General features: G+C 39.1%; 1 protein-coding gene across 1 annotated transcript in view; it reads right to left on the bottom strand.

The window, feature by feature from the left end:
- Positions 1 to 10,339, bottom strand: part of NR1H4 (nuclear receptor subfamily 1 group H member 4) — a 74,084-nt gene extending 63,745 nt beyond the window's left edge. Inside the window, exon 1 of the mRNA XM_015539103.2 lies at positions 10,221 to 10,339. The gene's annotated coding sequence lies outside the window, so the exon portion shown is untranslated. The remainder of the gene's footprint in view (positions 1 to 10,220) is intronic.
- Positions 10,340 to 23,524: the final 13,185 nt, after the last annotated feature.

Genomic DNA, 23,524 nt, shown 5'->3' with positions numbered 1-23,524 from the left:
CATACACAGAAGCAACAGCTGTGGTCTAACAGAGAATAGGGATGAGACGTGAGATTAGGATGGAGAACTATGCTGACCTTCCCTAGCTTCATGTATGACCTGGGACTATTCACTTAACACTTCCTTCCCCATACTACACTCTGAGCTTCAGGTGAATGAAAACTTAAAAGTCTAAATTATAGGGCTGCTATAGAGATTAAAAGGTAACCTTTCATAAGTGTTTACATATATGTATGGGTGACATGTACACAAATGTTCACTGCATTGTTTCCAATAGTAAAAAATTGGAAACAGCATATATGTCCATCAACAAGACAATGGACAATAAATAGTACATGTATAATGCAGTAAGTATATTCCTAAATGCTATACAACACTTAAAGCGAATGAACTAGGACTATCCATATGTATTCATATGGATCAAACTTAAAACATCTTGAGCAAAAGAATCAGGTTACAGAAAAATACAGTTTGATAAATGCATATAAGTTTAAAGATACGCAAACAATGCTCTATATTACCATCGATACTCTAATGCAGGGGTCAGTAAACTAGGATTCATGAGCCAAATGCAGCCTGCCAAAGATCAAATTTGCCCTTTTGTTTACATATGTCTGTGGCTGTCTTCATGCAATAATAGCAGAGTTAAGTAGTTTTGACACAGTCCATATGGCCTGCAAAGCCTAAAATATTCACTATCTGGCCTTTATAGAAAACACTTGTGATCCCTGCTGTAACCTCTAGAGACACGTATGGAAGTGTTGAATCCACATTCAGAACAGTGGCACAGAAAGACTGGGTGGGTACATAAGGGAATTTCCACAGCATCTATAATACTCTCCTTAAGCTGGAGGGTAAATACAAGGAGGCTGATGATATTACTCAATTTTTTGCATATGGGAAATATTTCATAATGAAAAAAGACTGAATGAAACCATGTATGTGAAAAGCTTCCTCATCTATGAAGTTACACAAGTTCATACAGGATTCTATCATTCTTAAGGCTCTGAGGAGAAAGTATTCCTTTCCGTAAAATGTTTGGGGACTCTGTGTCAGTGTGGAGCTAGTGGAAATGCTGAGCAACACAATGAGATCTATGTTCAAGAGTACTCTAATGAGAAGGTGGCATGGGCAGGGTAAGCAGTAAAAGGAGGAAATTTGCTGCTGAACTAAGATGACTTTATGCTTAGCACAGTGGTGTCTGGATGGATGGAAAGGAAGAGACTTGAATAGAGCAGATATAAAGGAGGAGCCAGGACAGAAAGAAGCCTAATGATTCAAAGTTTAAGCCTTGAGTATTTGTGGGAGCAGGGATAAAATGTTTATTTTACTTTATGTTTATTTGTATGGTGCTGCAACCTAAGTCTTAAGGACCCAGGAATAGTTTCAGAAATGGTATGCACTGTTTGTTTTTAATGTGATAAGACACATAGTGACTGGTAACTTGGACTCCCACTTTCTAGTTATCAATTTTTACTTGTTTAGATCCTGCGTGTGACAGGAAGTTCATGGTATGTAGAGCTTTTCTGATGCAGCATAAACCATGTGCAAGTAGAGATCTTGGAAAGACCCTGTTCCAATTAAATAGCTTTGACTGTGATTTAGAAGAATCTCAGTTTTCAGAAGATGAAGATAAAAACTATTTATATATGTTGGTTCCCTATGAATTCTACACACCCAAGGACACAGTCCTTGGGGACATTTTTCTCAGATGAACCCAGTTGTTGATGACAAAGTATACCTTTTGTTAAAAGTGTAAATCATTCTTAAATAGCAGGGAAAAAGTAAACTTTTTCTAGCTATCATTATTTCATGCCCAGGGGAAACCCTGGATTTAGCCCAAAGTCTGGAAGAATGTTCTTAAGAGAAAGGAGCTCTAACGGAGCTCCTTAAAAAAAAGAGAGAGATTTATCTTTCCAGGAACTTGGTTTTCCCAGAAGCACTCAAATTTAAGTCATTCTTTTCAGGGTAAAAATACAAATTTAATTTAAGGTAAATAGATCTTTCTCAAAGTCCACAGAGATTTATAGGACAATCTGTGGCCAGTACCAACCACAGGTCAGGCAGGATAACTGCAAGTCAGTATGGCCATTGTGACTACATTATTCTGAGAACGATGCCCTATAGGAACCAGACCATATTTATTACTATCAGAGTAGTACATATTTGGGGAGATATAGATTAAAATAATATCTACCATACTATGAGTACTCAGTATATGGTAGCATCATCCATGCTATGTTATCTCATTTAATCTATAAGGAGCCAAACAAATATTAACATACATACTTTATAGATGAGAAAACTGAGGTTCAAAGAGATTAAGCAAATTTTTCAAGCTCACACTGCTAGTAAAAAGCAGAATGGGGACATAAACCCACATCTAGCTCTAAATTCATGCTCTCTCGTGTACTCTCCCACCAAGACTGTCACTAACCACTTACCAGCCCCTAGTAAGGGTGAATCGGCAGTTCTGCAAGGTCACTTCTGCCTAAGGCAGTCAATGTGTTCATATGCACATATTAATGAAGTAAGCCTATACAGGGCTTGCCCATTATATTGTTTCTTCTTTTGTATTTCTAAAGTACCCACTTAAAGGTATATTTCCTTGAGGCATTGTGAACCAAAAATACTTAAGCCAACCAGACCTCGACAGCCCTTTGAGTTTCTGTGCTCTGGAGGTTACACAATGGTGCCTATAGAGTGGCTGAGCTTTGGGGCGCTCCCGGGTGGCTCAGTCGTTTAAGGGTCTGACTTCGGATCAGGTCATGATCTCATGGTGTGTGGGTTCGATCCCCACTTTGGGTTCTGTGCTGAGAGCTCAGAGTCTGGAGCCTGCTTAAGAATCTGTCTCCCTCTCTCTCTTTGCCCCTCCCCAACTAGCGCTCTGTCTTTCAAAAAATGAAAAAACGTTTAAAGAAATAAAAAAGTGGCTGAGCTTTATTTCCAGCTGACTATAAAAGTTGAGGCCCTGAGAGCCAGGAACTTGACAGTGAGTACCCTTCCATTCTGTACCTGCTCCCTGCTGGTCTTGCTCAAACTCCAGCCTGGCTTCTCAACTACCTTCACTAGCACTAACCTTCAGGAGTCTTTGATACCACTTGGTACCTCTTCTTGTCACAGTTGTAACTCTGTCTTTGTGTTTGTGGTGAGTGGTTGTCTATCTCCCCCACTGGACCATCAGCTCCAGAAGAACTCACATTGGACCTCCAGTGCCTAGCAGACTGCCAGGTATGTATTAGATACAAAATAAATACTTACTGATTGAATGAATTAGAGGGTGGACAAATAAACTAACTGCACACACATATGAAAAAATGAATAATATACCTTAGTAGATAACCACCTTTAGAGTCCATCTTGTTTGGGCCACAGGACCATTAGTGAATCGAAATGTACAACAGCAACACACATAGAAACTGAAGAAGGATTTTTTTTTAATCACATACAAAACCTGACAACTAAGGCTGCTTTCTCACAATGAAGCCCTCATTAGTGAACTGTATCCATTCTTGTTGGAAATCTCTTAACTATTTTAAATGCGAATTAACCATCCCATAAAATAGTTTTAATAATCCTCCCAAATCTCCTTTTGTTAATTTCTCTTCCCTCAGAATTATCAGAAATAGTTTTGTGTCTTCTTAATGTTTACTCTTCGTAGTCAAGAAAGCTGTCTCTTTTCCTCCATAATCTTCTATAGTCAGAATGGTCAAGAAATTATTTATGCTTTCTCTATTACTGACCTATCATCTATTTTCCCAAATAGTTCATTAGATCTCCTAAAATTTTATGATTATTATTTATGTAAATTATTTGTTATTTGTGAAAGTAGACACCATACATTCTTCCATTCTACACTCCATTTTGCAATGTTAGTTTGCCACTACCCCTCAACAGATGAAGTCTATTCTCCAGCCCTCGAACATGAGCTGATCTGGTACCTTTCTTGACAAGTAGAATGGTGAACACAATGCTATGAGACATCTGAGTGAGACCTTAAGAGAACTTTGAGCTTCTTTTTCTCATCTAGGAATGTTGCCCTGAGAGTGGCACACTATGTATAGATGCCCTCAGATACAAAACCTTTAGGACAGAGAAGTCCAGATATCCCAATTGTCCCAGCTGACAGCCACATCAAAACTATAGGCATATTTACAAGGCCATCTTGGACCTTCCCTTCCAGTTGATCTTGTATCTGAGTAAGTCCCTGCAAAAATGTCAGAGAACCTACTCAGCTGACTCATAGAAATATGAGAATTAATGAATCATTATTCTTTTAAGTCAGTATGCTTTTGGGTAGCTGTTAACAAAGAAAAAAATAACAGATGTAGAAGCAGTACCTGTAAGAGGGAGGATGTAAAAACAACAACACAAAAAGGGCTAAAACATGTGGCCTTGGCTTTGGGATTAAGGGTTGGGCAGAGCCTAGAAGGGCAGTAAGGAGACTGCTTTGGAAATTGGAAGAACAGTGAGAAAATTACTATAAGAAACTGCAAAGGGGATGGATCACTTTTTATAGTCATGAAAAAATTGGCAACACTGTCACCTGTGGTAACTTGGGAGATGGAGTGTTTTCTAATAAACTTGTAGACCTGATTGAGGAGATTTCTAAGGAGTATAATGAATGTGTCAGTTGGTGTTTTTAGCTATACATGATAAGGTCCATAAAGAAAGAGATGAATTAATGAAGGCACTGTTCATTTTCAAGTAGAATTTAAAGTAAAATGATGCGTTCAAGACATGCTAAGTTGAAAAGTAAGACTGTTTTGCATTTTTGGTCTCTCCATCTGGCAGAAGATTCTCAAGTAAGAAATGGACAAAGGGTAAATGTCAAATCATGGGTGTGGCTGTAAGATCCTTGCTAAGAGTTCAAAAAATTTAAGGAGGTGCCTAATAGATATTCACATCTAGGTAAAAAGGCATTCTAGGTAAACGGGCATAATCCTGTTATCTGATAGCATTGTTCCATAATCGCTTGACATGTCCAAAGTAGAAAGAAGCCTGTCTCAAAAAATTATGGATGTAGGTTTTCAGGCACAGAGTAAGTCCTAAAAAGGCTCATAATAAATCCATAAAGTGTTATGCAAATTGTTCTAGTGAGACCAATGCTATCTTGAACCAAAAGCTGATTTTGCATTTTTTCCCATTACTGAATGAAGTCTATTTCATCAAGTCTATTTCATCACCCCTTTAATGAGCTGTTATTATTACAACTTTCTTTGACCAATAGAATTGTTTGACTTCTGAGGCTAAGCCTCAAGAGACCTGTGACTTCTGTTTTCACCCTCTTGGAATGATGGGCTGAGGCCACCATGCCATAAAGAGGCCAGGAATGAAATACTCCAGGAGAAAGAGACTTGGTCATTCCAAGCATCCCAATCAACAGCCAATATCAGAGACTTCAGTCATGGGAGTAAGACCTAGTTTATCTTCCAGTTGAACTCAGTTGCATGATTGAGCCCAGGAAAAACCAGCAGAAGAATCACCTATCCAACCCATAGAATTACAATAAATAATAAATCATTATCTTTTTCAGCCATTAAGTTTTGGGGCAGCTTGTTACACAGTATTAGATAACTGATTATAATCCCCCAAATGAACAATATGGCATGCTGGCTTTTGTCTCACTGGTATCTAAAGAAAGTGAGTATTTCCTTTAAAGTAATATATTTACTCTTGGGGCACCTGGGTGGCTCAGTCGGCTGAGTGTCCAATTTTGGCTCAGGTCATGATCTCACAGCTCGTGGGTTTGAGCCCCACATCAGACTCAGTGTTGACAGCTCAGAGTCTGGAGCCTGTTTCGGATTCTGTGTCTTCCTCTCTCTCTGTCCCTCCCCTGCTTGTGCTCTGTCTCTTTCTGTCTCTCAAAACTAAATGTTAAAAAAAATTTTTTTAAATAAATAAAGTAATATATTTACTCTTTAAAAATGGTATCTCAATGTCAAGTTCCAATGTCAATGCCAAGTGAATTCATTTACTCACCTATTTATTCAGCCAATATACATTTATCAACCCTGTGTCAAGCATCAGATATAAAGACAAAAAAAAAAAAAAAGAAAGAAAGAAAAATCATGATCCTTCAGGAAGCTTAGTATAAACATCAGTCAAAGAAACCCAATTAAAATAGTGTGGGGGCTGCTATGACAGAGGTAAGCATAAGTCCCTTCAGGAACATAAACAAGGACATTCATTTATTCAACATTCATTAATTCTCCACTATGTATCAGACTTTGATTTAGATCTTGGAACTAGAGTGAAAGATGAGAAAGAAAAAAAAATCAGTACGTTCTAGTGCAAGAGATGGATAATTGAAAATAAACAAAAAGTGAGATTTCTACTAATGATAAGAAAATAAAGGGGACAAGTGATAGCACGATGCCATCGGACACTGTTTTGGACAGTGGGAACCAGGAAGAGCTCTCTGAAGAGTGGAAATTTAAGCTGAGAAGTGGAGGATAAGCAGCAAAGCTCCAAGGCAGAGTGGTCAGCAAGTTCTGTGAGCCAGGCTCAGGACACTGGAGGACAGCAAAAGCCCAATGAAATGAGTGAGCAAAGGGAGAGAACAGGAGGTGAGGTCTGAGAGAAGACAGCTTTCATATGGCCTTGTTGACTGTGGTAAGCAGTTTGGATTCATTCTAAATGGGAATCACTGGTGGGTGTGAAGCATGTGACTAGGAAATATTTCTGAGGGTGGAGGGCTGCCTCTTGAATTTAATCCTGAGTGGGCACTAGACTAGGAAGAAGGCATGCAGTGGGATGGCTATAGGAAGGGAAATAGCATGCTGTGTGCAGCATTGCAACAATGCTAGTGGATTCAGCTGGCATCAGTGGGGGAAGAATGACCTACCTCTTCAAGACATAGTGTCCAGAAAATTGACAATTCCTTTGAGGGAAAAAAAAATTAAAGCTTTGTACCTTGTATCATTCTTACAAATAAGTCTCAGGTGGATTAAAAACTTTAAAATTATAAAACTATTGAGAGAAAATATAGGAAAATACATTCATGACCTTATGAATGTAGGGATTAAGAAGAATCTATTAAATAATAAATAAGTAGTAAAAGAATAAATTTGACTATGTTAAAAGAAAAAAGAAAGAAATCAAGACACCATAAACAGAGTTAAATTTAGGAAACAAACTGGGAGAAAATGTTTACAGCATAAATAGCAGCCAAAAATTAGTCCAAACCATACATAAATAACTCCTATAAATAAAAACAGAAAGGATAAACAATCCAAGAAAGAAATTGGCAAAGGATATAAAGAGGAAAATTCACCAACAGGAAAACAAAAAGCCAATAAACATACAAAACATCTGAAATTAATTTATTAGAAAAATGCAAATTAATGTTAACTAGACAGCATTTCCACCTATCAGATTATCAAAATATTTTGATAATATGTATTTTTACAGACTACTAGTGAGGGCATAGGTTTTAGTCTTTTTGGAGGGCCCTTGAGCACTGTATATTAAAATAAAATACAATTCTAATACTTAAATATGGCTCCTGGATAAACCTTTGCACACATGCACAAGGATGTTCATTGCAACATTGATTCTGTTTAGAGTGGGAAGTAAAATCTCAAAGTTTATTAGAATTTTATCTTGAAAAATAAAAATTAATCAAAATCTATATTGCATTCACACATATTAATTTTTAGTCACCAGAACTCTGTTGTAATACTTGGACCTAACAAAGAAAAAATATGTTACTCTTTCTATGCATTATTTCACTTTGCAACCAAGTTGCATTATATTATTAGCACTGTATTGACACAAATTTATAAAAAGGAGAGAGGATAAGAATAGAAGACACTCCTTTATTACAAAAATTGGAAAGGGGCAAAGTGAGGGAGAAACTAACTGCCTGTGGAGGGCACAGGGATTAGAGAATGATAGCGTAGGGAGAGAGAAGAGAAAGATGGGTTGGTATTTTTATGTAGAGACGTTTGCCTTCCCATGCAACTAGGTAACTAAAAACACTCGTATAGTATGTGGCCACATCTCTACTGGCAGGAAATAACACCACAATAGGAAATAACTGGGAAAAAGAAAATTGGTCCTATTTCTTTCGGCCCCTTCATAATCTATGTTGCTAGGATGTAAGAGGAAAATGAGACTATTAGTGAAATGAAGGGGAAACTCTTCCTATCAAGAAAAGAACACATGCCTTCATGTTTTCCTTTATTCATTCACCTGAGGACAATGTGAGCCTTTTAAAATCTATCACATGGTGATGTGTATTCTCCAGGCTTTCATAACCTGCAGACTCTATGAACCAATAGCAGTGCTGAGCTCCTCTTGGACATCCCTAATCACAGCACCATGGTGGGTTCATGGAGTCTTTAATTAAGATACTCTTAACTGAAATCTCCAACCAGCATTCCCAGACTGACCTCTGGGTTAAAGCAAATAGTGCTGAAACTTTCCACTTCCCCTACTCATGGTGTAGTCACTAGAAAACACCCTACGAGGCTTTGGGAATCTTCACAATTGTGCTATGGCTAACGCATCACCTCTGTCAGCTGAACTGCTTGCAAGCAGATCCTCCTCCTCTCCCATAATTCCAGATTTCAAGTTTTCCCAGCCTCCAACAATGTCAGGGGGGCAAGGAAAGGACTTTGGAGTCAGAAAGACTCTATGTTCGGGACCTGTTACTTCCTAACCATGTCATCGTGGGTAAGTTATTTGTCTTCTTTCATGAGGCGCCTGGCTAGTTTCAGTTGGTAGAAACGTGATTCTTGAACTCAAGGTTGTGAGTTCTAGCCCCACACTGGGGGTAGAGTTTACTTAAAAAAAAAAATGAGTTGTCCTCTTTGAGCCTCTGTTTGCTCATCTGAAAAATGAATATAAGACAAAATTCAAGTAGGCTTATTGTGAGATGGGAACAGGCAGTTTTAGTAAAGCCTGTGACCTGTTAGTAGACGCTCAAAGCCAGTTCCATTACAAACTCATGAACACACACACACGTTTCTTTTCCTTTCCTTACAAAGTACTCAGGGCCTCACAACTATAGGGTGTTCCATTACAATCTGACCAGATTTGGGAGGTGTAGAGGTGTGGGAAGACCAGATTACATTACTTCACCTCTCCAACTATGGTGAGAGGGCAGAGGAGCCTAGAGAAAAACACTGCTGCAAATAGTGAGGAAGGGTCTCAGGACAAGAGTGTGTTGTCCCTGGCTGGTACTTATCAGCTACCTTCAAGTTGCATCAGCCACATTGCAACATTCTCAGCAAAACAGAAAAGTCCACGGTGCAAATGGCATAGGTCCATAATTTGGAGTGGGGCAAGGGGAGCAGTGACTCAAAGATGAAAGTGTCTACCATTTCATAAAATCACAGCTAGAAACCCAGTGATAGTTCCCTCAACATCTTTCTCTACTTCTCTTGTTAATACTGCCGAAGTCCTTCTAAGGCAGTGCCAGTGACACATCAAATATCTTTAAAACTCAGGTGAGTTTCCCAGAGAAAGAATCCAAAGTGAGTCATGTGTATCCCCTCCCCCCTTCTAAATAAAAACTCAGTTAAAAGAAATGATCCAGGCTCACCTTTCAGTTGCTTAATTCACTGTGGCAGTAAGCAGACAAGGAGATGCCTTGTCTGTAGATTCAAACCTTGGACACTTTTAATATTGAAGTTCTTCCTAACATTTTCCATCTTTTTTTAGTATTTCCATCTGATATTAGTATGATAAATGGAAAGCAGGTTTACAACCGAAATCAAAAGAGAAAGCTTTTAAACCTACTCTTCTCCTAGGAAAAACTTTTATTTTAATTAAGAATGGCTTAAATATTGTCCTGTCCCTAGGTCCCAAGTCATTTGATATTAGCAATATTCCCAGACTCACAGCAAGATCTGATAAATCACCAAAATAGAGCATAATATACAGGTCAAATTGTCTATGGAATCAGAACAGAAAACATTTCTGAAATTCACGGTCTCTGGTGATTCTCCTGGGTGACCACAATGTTTAAAAGATATCCCTAAATAATTTGTCAATAAGGTAAGCAACTGTTAGACCCATTAACTCCTGCTGCTTTTTGTTTGTTTTTAGTTTCTGTTTCTCTCCCTTCTTGTTTTCAGGATTTTACATCAAACTCTACTAACAGAATTCGTTCATCGACCACACTTCTTAACGTTAAAGAAAAATTTTAAATGATAACTTCCCCTCTGTTGCCTTGAGATAGACACCCCCTCCCAGAGGAATTAGGTACTCACTTGGATTGTCTCAGGTCAGAGATGAACTTTCAAGGCCCTGGGAGGATACTGAGTCCAGTCTTCCTTCAAATCGCAGCAATTCTGCTACAAATGTTCAGAACCTGGGTTTGCATTGGGGTGAGTCCAGGAGACAGTGTGGTGAGGAGGAGGAGGAAGAGGGGAGAGTTCTAGTAAAAGCTGTAGATGATCACAGGCGGCCTTCTGGCTCAGCAGCAACATCTCTTCCTTGGCTCTGTGCCTCATGAACACAGATTAGTCATTAACAATCCTTTCCCTGATAAATGATATAAACATAGAAAGGAACCTTGGGAGAGCCTCGAGATTCCCAGGACAAACTCCCAGAGCTCCAGAGTAGGGAATGGGACCCAGTCGAGGAGCCCTGAAACTTGCCTTTTAAAACATTTCTCTTCAGACTGCCTGCAGGATTCTGAGAACCCAGGTTTCTGCACCAAGGCCTTAAACTGGAACTGTCCTCTCCCCTCCCCCCATCCCCAATTTCTTTTAATAGCTCCACCACCTCCCAGGGACTGAAGTTAGTAACTGAGCCTTCTTGACCCTTCCCTCTCCAGGGCCTCCTATATCAAGTAATAACAGATTCATGTGGATTCTATCTTTGGAATGTCTCTTATTTCCAGCCCACCATGTTCCTCTGCTAATTTGGGCCTACCACAGTCTCCTTCTTGAAGAACGGCACTGGCCTCATATCTCTTTTCCTCTTTTCTTTCTCTGCTTTCCAAGTTGCATAGCGGCATAAAGCGTGGGCTCTGGTCAGATGCCTACTTGTTTGTCACAGCCCTCAGCAAGACACATAGCCTCTCTGAGTCTTAGCTTCCTCATCTGGAAGATGGAAATGGAGTATTTCATGGGCTGTGGTGAGAATTACTTGCAGAGTTAAAAATGTGTAAAATGTTTGAAAAAAAAATGCCAGCAGGCGCACAATAAATTTTAGCCATTATTATTTCTTTGCTTTATCAATTGAACTAATATTGATTGGTTGTCTGCATACCCTGTACCCAGCAAGCACCCTGCTAGATGCTCTTCTAATCAAAAACCCCCAATGGGTTCCCATTGACTACAGAATAATTTTAAAATGCTATGGTTTGACATTTAGAACCCCTTCCACCGTCTGACAATCTAGCCCTAATCTATCTTTCTAGCATTTTCTCACATCCTGTCTCTCCATAGACCTTAACTTCTTGCCTACATATGCCAAGCTCTCAGACCTCCATGCCTTTGCACAAGTTCTTCCTTTTGCTTAAATCACCTTCCTTTCATATCTTCATGTCTGCCAGGCCCACCATAATTGCTGTGTTCTCCCTGAAGCCAACCCCATTCTTCATCTGTCTCTATGCTGCCCACCAAACCCTCCTCACTCTTTATTTGTAGTTCCCTCAATGTCCCTTAATTCTTCCAACCTTGTCTATTAATGTTACCTACTTATCTCTTTTACAAGAACAAAATTTCTAAAGGACAAGGACGGTAGCCAACTTGTGTTTGTATCTGGTCTTAGCATAGTACCTCTCATGGCAAAATGGTTGCATAACTATTTGTTAGCTAAATCAATGAGTGAGCTGAGAAAAGAACAATTTTCCAGAGTAGCACACCTGTGCACACACATGGGTGTGTGTGTGTGTGTGTGTGTGTGTGTGCGCGCAAGCACCAGTGTTCCCAGTAAAGTTAGTAGAAGGTCTACATTAAAATCTGTTAGGAATGGTAGATTTTACTCCTCTTGTTAAATAGCATGTGTTAGTCCTACAGGTTCACACTCCTTATGCCTGTGGACTCCCTATATACTGAACCATGCCCCCAGACACACCCCTCATCACAAGGAAGAAGAGAAACTTAGCCCTATAAATTACCCCCTCCCATTTGGAGAGTCTGTGGTGACACTCACCCTGCTCTGCAGCTCTGGGCTGCCCGAAGGACTCCTGCATGACTCCCAAACCAGTTCTTCGTGGATGGCAAGAGCCTATGCTATGATTTCATTCTCCCCAGTAGCAGTGGAAGGTGATGGTGGAGGACACACACTCTGGAACCTATCACTTGTGTCCGAATCTCAGCTCTGGCACGTATGAGCTGTGTGACCTTAGACCTTAGGATTTTATTTAACATCCCTAGATCTCCTCATCTGTAAAATGGACATATAATTACTACCCACTTCACGGGGGTTATTATAAAGATGAAATCAATTCATATGTGCTACATGCTAGTACATCTAGAGAATCTGATACCTAGAAATGCTATCTAAGCATTAGCGATTATTGTTTTCCCTAGCATTTCATACTATCACATCTGCCCAGCTGGACTAGAACTGAAGGAGCTCAGGTGTCTTGAGAGTGAAAGGTATTGAGAAGAAAATTTCAGGCAAGGGTAACGCAGCAGCAAAGCTCTGAGCCAGGAGGTAGCTTGGAGAATCCCATGAAGTAAAAGAAGGCCAGTGTTTTTCAACAGAGTATGGAGGACGCATGAAGAGATAGGGGTAGGGACAGTAGTATGCCCGGGAATGTTTAACAGTCAGCTCTCAGGGAGGTGAGTACATTTAAAGACATGTTTCGCCTTTTTAGATATAACAGATGTGTAACATGTTTCACAAATAATAATAAAACATAAAATTTTTGTGTATTGTAAATTCCATGTAGCCAATTGACTCTCACAGAATGCTTTTAGTTAGCTTGCTGAATTCTCTTGTATTGGTAACTGGTTTTCAACCATGATTTAATAAATGGAACTGCATTCTAGTCCACTGATGCTTTCCCTAGTATATTTGCTGTCATGAAATCACGTGTGCGATGTACTGTTGAACTGTTACCGTCTCACAAATTATATTCATTAAACTGTACCCTCTTTCAGCTCCAACATATATGTTGCATCACTTAATCAGCGATGCAAGCAGCTTCTTTGATGAATCAAATAATCGTTTTCAGACATCGGAAGACATTTCTTCATTTTTGGGTGTGTGCTCCTCACAATGTAAAGCTAAAAGCATGAGGTGCTTTTAAGTTTAATCTTTACTATTAACATTTTATACTCAGCAAAATTTTCTCTAAAGGGCCAAAAAGTAAATATTTTAGGTTTTGCAGCCACATATGATCTCTGTCAGATTTTTAAAAAATATGAAACTTCTTAGTTTGCAAGCTGTACAAAAATATCCGTGGGCCAAACAATCAACAAAGCAATGAATCAAGTCCTGATTTATAGATTTTGCTCATTTCTGTGGTGTAAATATTCTCATTGTAGCCACACTAACAACAAGATGTTACTCAACCCAAGGTTGGAAAGAAATGTACAGTGGCACATCATTATTTAGTATTTCTACATTACAGATACAACAGATGGAATTAACCACAAGGGCAGAGATAATTGTAAAATATAGTAAAATAACTAGCATGTGATGAGTTTTGAGTATTTATTACCTCTGTTTTTAAAATGTATTTAATTGTAAGTTTATTTAATTTTTAATAATGGCTATATTTAACAACCAACTCAAAAAGCTCCTGAAAATTTACCAGTTGTCTCTTATGAGCTGGGACAAGCCAACTCAGCACATCACTGGGGGCATGAGGGCTTCTTACATTCAGTCCTTATTAGTTAGAAGCTAGGAAGTATTACCTCCATTTTACAAATGAGGAAACCAAGGCTTAGAGATTCAGTGACTTGTCAAAAGCAACAAAGGTGGGCTTTAAACAGCTTTGTTTTCTTCAAAGCTGATCTAGTTTCTCCTATACTTTATTCTACTACTAAGCCAGGCAAAGTGAGATCAAAATATTTATGAAATGCTTATCAGAACTGGGATATTTTAATTAATTGCTGAATAGAATACAGATGAGGGAAGTCATTAACATATTGCTAGTGATCAATTCTGGTATAGTATTAGGTATGCAGCAGAAAAACCATTCTGTCACAAAAAGATCTCTATTCATAGAAATTAATATTTTTTGATTAATGCTTTGGCTTCTTTATCTGCTAGAGGATTCCTCCTTTTTTTAATTGAAAATTCCCCCCATCTACCCTAATGAATGAGTTTCTCACAGATCAAGGATGATAAAAGATCCTGAAGCAAATGGGAAGCAGAACAGGTACACTGTGAATATTGTAGCAAGGGTGCAACCTAACCTAGGGACAGGAGGTGTGTGTGACACCACAGTCAGAGAACAGAGACAGGGCACTTAGCTTCACAGGGCAGTGACCACAGGGGGGACACTGAAAAGCACAAAAGGAGAGAAGGAAAGAGAGCATGGATAGTCGAGTTGGCCTCTTTCCCCACTGGCTCACTCCTGGATGTGAGTGTGAATGTCTGTCCCAACACTGAACTGGTCTTAGCAGAAGTGTGTGTGCAACAATCCTTATACTACAGCCTTAAATAACTTCTTTTCTCTGGTTAGGCACCACAACCCTCAAGAAGCTATGCTCTCAAACCAGAGAAAATTTCTAAGACCTAGGACAACAAAGTAGGGGCAGTGGCAAAAGCATGGGCTAATCTAAAGGTCAGGGACGTAGGTTTGAGTCCTGACTCTGGTTTTGTCATATGACCTTGTGCAAGTCAATCTCTCGATCTTAGTTTTCTCCCTCCAAAATAATATAATAATGGAAAACGATGTCCACAACATAGAATTATTGTGAAAATCAACATGAAATATCATATGAAAATGCATGGTATAAAAACAGCAAAGGGAAGCAACTGCCAGGCACCATCAGATGTGAAATCTTCTAGAAACTGGAAACCATACAAGAGTCTGACCCATCTCTCTGCCATCACCTTTTTTAAGTGACTCCCTAAAGTCATGGGGTCTACATTGCGGACATAGCCCTCTTATAGATGGTGAAGAACATAGCTGAACATTTATCTGAACCCAGACAACCAATCTTAATAATCAGAACCTTTTAAAAGTAAAATATTCATAACCTGTTTTAAGATGTAATCCATGAGAAAGAACATTACTATATTGTACTTAGGAAGTCTCAGGTTAGTTTCTCCATTCATCCTAGATCAAATGCACTTTGCTTTATGTATCTTCCTTGCCCCCCCTTTTTTGGAGGAGTCCTTTATTGCTGTTGTTATTGTTTTTAATTCATAAGTAGCAATGGTAATTGTAGAAAAATAGAAAATACGTATAATCATAAAGAAGAAAATAAAATTCACTTATATTCTTACAACCTATAGAATCATAGAATATACTATCCATACTGATCTATTTCCTTCTTAACTTTTAATGCAAATAGATATATCACAACTTCTCATCTCATAAAAATGATATCATATGGTATATACTGTTCTGAATCTGCTTTCCTCCTTTACTGTATCATAAATATTTTAATATCACTAAATCTTTTCTTTTACATATAACATAATTTAATGACAACATAATATTCAGTTCATATATATATATATATATATAGCCCTCAATTGACCAATTGCCTACTATTGAAACTTTCACTTGTTTCCAATTTTCCTCCATTATAAATAATATTGCAATGATCACCCTTTGTACCTAAATCCTTAGATTCTAAATCCTTAAAATCCTTAAGATTCTACAGTAAACTTAGCAAACTGATTCCAGAAAGATTGGGCCAATTTATAGTCTCCCAATAGGGTCTAAATGTGTCTATTTCTTGCCCTTTGCCAGCAAATGGGGGCCTTGTTGGTTCTTCTCTTTTCCAGAGGAAATGTCCTATGTGATGCCTCCCATCCTCACTTACCCCTCCCAGTACAGAAGCAACATGGACATTGCAGCAGTGTCTTTTGAACTGTGTGACATGACCCATTAGTGGTTCATAAAATCAAGTTAATGGGTCATGACCAGCATTTATTTGTTTTCAATGAAATAGAGCATTTGTTTAAAATAGTATAGCAAATATCACCATTGCAAGTAGAAAAGTATGTACCAATTACTGGAGCTTTTGTTTCACTTACACATGTACATGTTGATGAGGCCTAGATTTCAATATAAAACAGTTGTAAGATCACAGTGTAGATCTAACTAAGTACTGGTTAGTCAAAAGATCATAGAATCCAGGCTGATGGGGTATAGATTCAGGGCATAATTTGGTGGGGAAGGAAGCAAAGGGAATGGAGAAAGGACACACATTCCATTTATATTCCCTGGTAGGAAAGCTATCTTTCTTCAATGGGGAGAAATCTACGTTATTAATGGAAATGTGATAGAACTCTCAGAGGTACACAAAATTAGCTACTTAAAAAAGTGTAACATAAGTCATGGTTTTATAGTAGGTGAAATTATAAATTTCAGGGTGGGACAGGTAATCTGTACCTGTATCTTCTCCACATATTTCTGTCACATTATGTCTATAGTTTTAGATCCAGGGGCACCTGGGTGGCTCAGTTGGTTAAGCATCCAACTTTGGCTCAGGTCATGATCTCACAGCTCGTGAGTTGGAGCCCCACATCAGGCTCTGTGCTGACAGCTCAGATTCAGATTCTGTGTCTCCACCTCTCTCTGCCCCTCCCTTGCTCATGATTTCTCTCTTTCTCTCTCTCTGTCTCTCAAACATAAATAAACATTAAAAAAATTTTATAGTTACAGATCTGCCTCTGCTTATTCCACCAGTGTTTGGGGGGCAACTCACCTTATCTCTCTAAGCCCCAGCTTTCTCACCTACAAAATGAGGATATTCAACCAGATGACAGCCAAGGGCCCTTCCACATCTGCGGTCCCAGGGATCTGTGCTGTGCTGATCCATTACAGCTTTCAGTGGCCCATTAACAGGAGCTGTTAATTGCATGGCTGTTCATGAGCATGCGATCTATGCAGTCATACAGGGTCCCTCACTTAGAAGGCCTTGTGCTTAAGTTGAATGCTTTATTGTCATTGTTTTGAAAATTCTTAATAATTTTTTGACAAAGGGTCTCATATTTTCATTTTCCACAGAGCCCCACAGATTACATAGCTGGTCCAGTCTATTAAGTCAGACAACATGAAGTCTTCCTGATAGGAACATGGAGTTCTTTCCTCTGGCACTGCTGGGAGATGACGCAGTGGCTCTCAACCCCAGTGGATAAAGTACAAGCTGCTTAGAGGGTTTATGACTTGCAAAAGTCTGCGGTGCACTACAAACAACACATAAGGGATGCTGTTTAGAACTTTTGTTCTGCCCAAGGCTTGTGTTCAATTGTTCCAGCCCCAGCTGGAGTGGATTGTCCAAACCGCATTCAACTCTTACAAAAAATAGTCTTAAAATAGGATGACCCATTTAATGCCATGTGCCGCTCTACGGGTTAATTGGATGTGAAACATTCACAGCAGGTTCTCAATAAAAGATATAATAGAAAGATGAAGGTCAGTGTTGGGCCTGAGTACTATATTATGTCCAACCTGCATTTTAAACCCAGAAGCTGCTAAAAAGATGATTAATAGGTAGAATAAAGAAAACATTTGAGGGCATGGTCCATTTTATATTTGAAAAGGCCCCCATCTGTTTGGGAAATTCAGTTGATAGCTCAATGGTAAGCTATCTTTCTTCAATAGGGAGAAAGCTACTTATCATCAAGAAGGCATATTTTCAGAACTTTATAATGGTGGTGACATTGTATTTACACTATTCATTTTGTTTTTCCAGGGACCAAATATAGGCCATGACAATAGAACAGCATCAGATATGGTGAAAATCATAATGCTGGTCTCCTTACAAAATCATGATACTGAAACAGAAGAGGCAAACAAGGTACTTAAAATGTCTGTCTTTACACATAGAACAATCATTTATTAAACATCTGGTTTAATAAAGACTTTGTTCAACCTTTGCAGAATTCCCTAATCAGCATGGTCCATGTGAGAATGTTATCTATTTTCTGTACCCTCAAAGCACTCCATGTTCACCCCCCTCCATGCACTTTTTATTCATTATTGCAATTGTTTATTTCTTCATCTGTCTCCTTTACTAGTTTGTAAGCTCCTTGAAGGCAAGTCCTGTGGTGGTGTTTTTTTAGCTTCTCGATCTCTAGTCCTCACATAGCACCAAGCCTATTACAGGTGCTCATAAAATCTCTACAGTTAACTAAAAGAATGAGTGGCACATTATATATGAAGAGCTTTTACAAATCAATAAGAAAAAGGTCAACAACACAAAAGAAAAATGGGTAAAGTACATGCAAAGATGATACATATAAGAGGTTGCACAAATGACTGTTAAACATATGAAAAGACTTTTTTTCTTCAAATTTTAAAATTCTAGTTAGTTAACCTATAGTGTAGTATTGTTTCAGGAGTAGAATTGAATGATTCATCACTTACGTATAACATCCAGTGCTCATCACAAGTCCCTCCTTAATCCCCATTGCCCATTTAGCTCATCCCCCCCCCCCACATCCCTCTAGCAACTCTGTTTGTTCTCTATCGTTAAGAGTCTCTTATGGTTTGCTTCCCTCTCTTTTTTTCCAACATATAAAAAAGACATTTAAACTCAATCATAATAAGAACCATAATAAAAGACAACAAAGAATATATAAATGGCTGATAACACATAAAAGACATTCATATTCAATCATAATAAGAGAAATTCAAGCTATACTATCATTTTTCACCTATCAGATGGGCAAAGATAAAAAGAAGTTTGCTAACATATCATGCCAGTGAGGATGGAGAAACAAGTACTTTCACATATTGCTGGTGGGGATGTATATTGGTACAATCTCCAAGGAGAACAGATTGCAAGTGTATACAACCTTTTACCCAGTAATTCCCCTTCCCGGAGTCTATCCTAAAAGATACTCACTCAGATGTGTGAAGTGATACTTGAACACAGTGCTAAATTCACCTAGTATGCTCCAGATGTACTGTACTGATGATTAAAATATTAAAATTCTTATTTGTTGGGAAACATAGCTGTCCTGAGCCCACCCAGCCGCCTACTCCTGCCCTGCCCATCCAGCCCCTTCCCCAAACCCCAGACCTTGCTGCAACCAGGCATTTCAAAAGAACAAACTGAGGGTGGATGGAGGAGGTGGGTACAGGATGGGCTAGATGGGTGATGGCTATTAAGGAGGGCACTTGGTGATGACCCCTGGCTGTTGTATGTAAATGATGAATCACTGAATTGAATTCCACTCCTCCAATCAACATTGCACAGTATGTTGGCTAACTAAAATTTACATTAAAAAAAAAAAAAAGAAGTAACACCTGATACTGCAGGGGCCTCCAGGACCATGCTTCAGCACTGTGGCCAGCCTCATTCTGATTGATTGGTGCTTGTGCTGTAAGGGTTGTTATATATTTGGATAGCACTCCTATGTCCAAGGCTGTTCCCTGAAGCATAGAATGCAATAGCAAAATTTGGGAAACAACCTAATCAAAAGCTAACATTTATTGAGAGCTTACTATGTGCCACTCACTGTTCAAAGCACTTTACATTGATTCTCATATTTAGTCCTCACAACAGGCCTAGGATGGAGGTACTGTTATAATTCCCATTTTATAGATGAGAAAAGGAGGCACAGAGAAGTTAAGTAGGTTAACATATAGCCAACATCATATACTAATCAGTGATGAACCAGAACTCTGTCAGGGTAGTCTGATTCCAAAGCCTATGCTCTTAAAACAAAATGTGTTTCAGTAGAGACAGGTGACATTAATTAGGGTATACCCATGGAATAGAAACTTATACAGCCACAGAGAAGAATGGGGAAGCTCTTTTTTTTTGTAATGTTTATTTTTGAGAGAGAGAGTGTGTGTGAGCTGGGGAGGGGCAGAGAGAGAGAGGAGGACAGTTTCCCAAAAGGGCTCTGCACTAAAGGCAGAGACACTGATGCAGGGCTTGAACTCACAAACTGTGAGTTTATGATCCAAGCCAAAGTTGATCACTTAACCAACTGAGCCACCCAGGTGCCCCAGGGAAGCGCTTTATGAACTCATAATTGATATAGCATTCAAGCTAAACTACTCATTGTAAAGAAAGTACAGAAAAATGTGTGTAGTACTTATCCAATTTGTAGATACACACATGTGTGTATATGTATTTAGATACATAGACATATATATGTATGTATACATATATGTGTGTATACACACACAAACACACATATGCACACACATAAAATCACAAATTGGATACGTAGGATGTGTCTGAAATGATATATAAGAAACTGGTAACACTGGTTGCCTGCTTCTGGGGGACAAGGTATTAGGAAAAATGTTTGCTGTGTGTACTTTTTGTACCTTTTGGATTGTATACTATATGCACATACTGCCTGCTTTAAAAATTAAACTGCAAATTAGTGTTTTAAATGAATGATATGTACACAAAGATTCTGAGTCAGAAAGTCAAAAGGGCTTAGAGAGAAATAGGAAAGGTGCCCAGGTGGTCAGAGGTGAGTGAGATTACACCCTTCTGGTCATCAGGCAGAGCTGAGCCTTTAAAGAAGGGAAAGTTGTGAGGATATTCGGGGAGTGGGGGAGGGCAGCCTGCTGTGGGGCAGGTAAGGGGCCTGTGATGAACTTTAGCACTCAGTGAAGACTGTGTGTCCTCTCTGGATGTGAGTACATGCATAGGAAGCCAAGATCTGGGTGTGAAGGGTCTGGGAGGAGCCCCTGAGGTTGAATGCAGATTAGAAATCAGCCTTTTGTTGCCCATTCTAGGGAAGTTCAGGGGAACATAAACTAGAAGTGCCCAAACTTTGTCTTGTCTCACATCCAGGGCTGGTAAGGAGTTAAGCTGTGGAGCCATTCTCAAAGGACTGGACAAGAAACAAAGAAGTAATTGAAGGTTTGGTGGAAAATAGGGCTGAGGAAAAATGGTCCAAGGAGCTGATATTGTTGGTTCTGAAGGAGGACAATTACTGTCCCCTTCTTGACGACACATCATTGTCATTGGGAGGGTGACCAGCTGTTCTCTGTCACCACAAAGGAGACAAAGAGGAAAAGGGTTTCAACTGTAGCATGAGCAATCTAAATTAGATTCAGAGAAAATCTTTCATCAGAAAAAAATTAAGTTGTTAAACACTGAGGGAACAGACTCCGAGAGAAGATATGGTATCACTATCCCTCCCTCTAAATTAGACCTAATGGTGTAGAAGCCAAGCTGCACCTGACTCAGTCATCGTTTGTGTATCCAGTGTCTTCATCTTAAGCTGTGGGCAGCAACACCAACCTCATAAAGTTGTTAAAAAGGTTAAAAGAGAGCCTGTGTGTAAAGCATTTAGAACAAGGCCTAATATACAGTAAACACTGAACGATAGCAGCTATTGTCCTTCAGGGTAAAATAGACAGTGTCTACTAACCATGAAACTCTTCAGTGATTTAGATGGTCACTTGGGATGGTCCCTGGTGGTCTTTTGAATTCAAGCAAATATCCCAGTGCTTCAATGGTTTTATGTCCACAGCTTTATAAGGAAATTCTAACTTTTCTGGAATAAATAGTAGACCATTCATCTCATCTGCTTTGGTTGTAAAGAGTTCTGATGTCAACCATATTCCCAGAAGTCACATTTAAACAACCTCACTCTCTGGGGAAGTGCAGACCACAGTTGTTCAAATATTTTGAATTGGGACCCAAATAGTAAATAAATTTCATACCACAATGCAGACCACAAATGCACACACACACACACACACACACACACACATTCATATATGTGTGACTGAAATAAAAGTTCATAAACAAAAATGCTTAGGCTTCTATGTGTCATCTATTCTGATATTTTCTATTTTATTTTATTCTAATTTTTAAAACACTGATCTTGACCCACTAGATTGATTTCATGACCTGCCAATGGATTGTGACCCATAGTTTGAAAAACTTGTGTCAAGTCTAAGAGCATTGGGCAAGTTTCTGAACTGTTCTGGGATCTACTAGAACAACTATAAAAAGAAGATTAAAGTATCTATATCTTGGTGTCTTATGAAGTTTAATTTAGAACATCAAATACACTGGACTTCACTTTTATTTAATAGACCCTCCTCAATTAAAGTTGATAATGTCATTAAAATGGCTGCCACGAAGGCTCTGCAGGCTTGGGTCCTGGCCCAGAGCCCATTTGCTGTTATTTGGTAGGTATCCTCCCAAGTCAAGGTGCTTGGTTTCCTCTCTGATAACAAATGCTCATCAGCAAACCAGAAAAGAATCTAGAACAAGGTGAGAGGTGGCCACAAGCAAGAGACCAAAGTTTTCCCCAAAATATGAGAGGACTCTGTTTAATATGAAAACCCAGAAGAGAGTGAGTGTTGGGGAGCTGCAGAGAGAGGTAAATTGTGTCCTCTTCTTTCATGTAAAAGGCAGGGTAGGACAGAATATATTTTAGAGGGAAAAAATCTGTTCCAAGAGGCAAAAATACAAAAAATAACTAAATATTTTGTTTCTTGAAGAATCCATGCTGGGGCACCTGGGTGGCTCGGTCAGTTAAGTGTCTGACTCTTGATCTCAGCTCAGATAATGATCTCCCAGTTTGTGGGTTCAAGCCCCATGTCGGGCTCTGCACTGACAGAGTAGATCCTGCTTGGGATTCTGTCTCTCCCTCTCTCTGCCTTCCCCCTCCCCAAAATAAATGAATAAACTTTAAAAAATCCATCTTGGGTGTTGAAAAAATTACTGGAAAAAGCTCTTCCTTCAACTACGACAAATGAAAGAACTATCAGTGCCATTTGAAATAAATTGTCAGAAAGAAAGAATGGGCATTTCACCCATAAACACGTCCCCTTTTACCCGGTAGTTATGATTCCTTGCTTTGAACCCCAAAAAACTAAATACAAACAGTTTTCAAATTTTGTTTCTATCATGTTTATAACTTCTTATCATGAGCTGTGAAGCAGGATATTAATGGGATATATGTGTGTTGTCCTTCTATTCTCCAGTCCCTCCAGAAAAGCCACCACTCTATGCAAGTAGATAGATCTTGTGCATTTCCTTTTCTTTGCCTACCCACCCCCATGGTCCCATATATCCAACTGGGGAAAAAGTAGAAAACCCCTGAAAGACCTCTTCAAAAATATTTTAATGGTAACCTGAGAGGAGAGAGAGAAGAGAAGTGACTTGTGGGCAAGATTTAGAATTTTAGAGATCCTGACTGAGAGGAATATGGTGCCAACATTACCATCCTCCAAACATAAATCAAAATAGAAAAAATATTCACCCATAACATCAATAAAAAGAAATCCAGTTAAGGGTGACTGGGTGGCTCAGTTGGTAAAGCATATGACTTTGGCTCAGGTCATGATCTCACAGTTCAGGAGTTCAAGTCCTGTGCGGGGCTCTGTGCTGACAGCTCAGAGCCTGGAGCCCGTTTCAGATTCTGTGTCTCCCTCTCTCTGCCCCTCCCCAGCTCATGCTCTGTCTCTCTCTGTGTCTCAAAAATAAAC

Source organism: Panthera tigris, chromosome B4 (genome assembly GCF_018350195.1).
Source record: "Panthera tigris isolate Pti1 chromosome B4, P.tigris_Pti1_mat1.1, whole genome shotgun sequence".
Lineage (NCBI taxonomy): Eukaryota > Metazoa > Chordata > Mammalia > Carnivora > Felidae > Panthera > Panthera tigris.
Note: the sequence above shows the minus strand (reverse complement) of the source record. Positions and strands in the feature narration are given on the sequence as shown.